The sequence below is a fragment of the Primulina huaijiensis genome, chromosome 10 (genome assembly GCF_012295235.1).
Source record: "Primulina huaijiensis isolate GDHJ02 chromosome 10, ASM1229523v2, whole genome shotgun sequence".
NCBI lineage: Eukaryota > Viridiplantae > Streptophyta > Magnoliopsida > Lamiales > Gesneriaceae > Primulina > Primulina huaijiensis.
In genome coordinates, this window is record NC_133315.1 from 15,923,693 (window position 1) to 15,924,967 (window position 1,275).

Sequence of the window (1,275 nt, forward strand, 5' to 3'; positions counted from 1 at the left end):
TTTATTTTTTAAAAAAAAAAAAAAAAAAAATTTAACGATCCTCTTTATTATTTCAAGTAGACTAAAATTCTAATTTAAAATGGTTAATCAACAAAAAAAATATCTTTTAAACTCTATGTTTCATGTCTTGAATGCTTCAAGATCAAGCATTTATCCGTAGCATGACCAGACACATTGGAATGGTATGCGCAAGTCTCATTTACTTTGAACCAAGAGGGTAGAAGATTGCAGACATGCTTTGGGGGAACTGGTTCTACATTAGTAAGGGAAGGCAAGTCAAGGCAGGGAGTTCTGCCTAATTCCACCGACATCGAGACATATCTTTCTAATGCTATTTCGATGCCGCCAACAACCAGCAGGCTTTCTTGTCTCAAGAAGTAGTTCTGAATCATTGATGGGACATCATGGAAGGAATCGGTTCGCTTCTTGCAATTGATGAATGCGACTACAAACTACGATCGGGGATTTCTACAAGAACTACAAAGTTGGACGAATGGAATATTTTTAGTTAGAATAGCAGTATGGATGAACGAAACTCTCATTTGAGCAAATTTTTGGGCAACATGTGCTTTGTTATTTCTTTTTCTTTTATGTAACTACACATAAAATTATTTAAATTTTAAGTTTGGAAAAATTAATAATGAAATTTTGTAATAGATAGTTAAAATCATAAAGTTAGATTTTTAATATTTATTTCCTTTTTAATTGGTGTCTCGATACTTTGGTATGCAAACAAACATTTAAACTATTGATAAAACAAGAATGTTGAATAGTAATCATCTTTGGTGAAGTTTTTTTTTTCCCTAATTTCAACTTCGTCATTTCACAAACTTTACTCTAATACATATTTAATATTATAAAGTATTTTTAATTTATTTTTTTAAAAAATAATTATCTTAATTTTATGTCATATTTAATTTTGTTGAATATTATAAGTAAATAAAATATTATCCTAATCAGTTGCCGAAGTATTTTAACGTCTTCATCATTTCTAACAAAAATAATAAAGATCAACTCAATCATATTTTAATGACTTTTTCAATTTTATAAGGTACTATTTGTCTTAAATTTTGTATCCACTATATGTCTCACGATTTCTAAAGAGGCAAGTTTCTTGAGAAATCAATGGAGGATGGTGAATTGGTTTATATTATTTTTAAGTAAATGATAAAAAAAAATTAAAGGGTCGTGTGTCCTAAGATTAATTGAAGGGGAAGATGAAAATAGAACAAAACATCCCTTTTAATTTGTCTTTGGCAAACAAGTTATCGAACT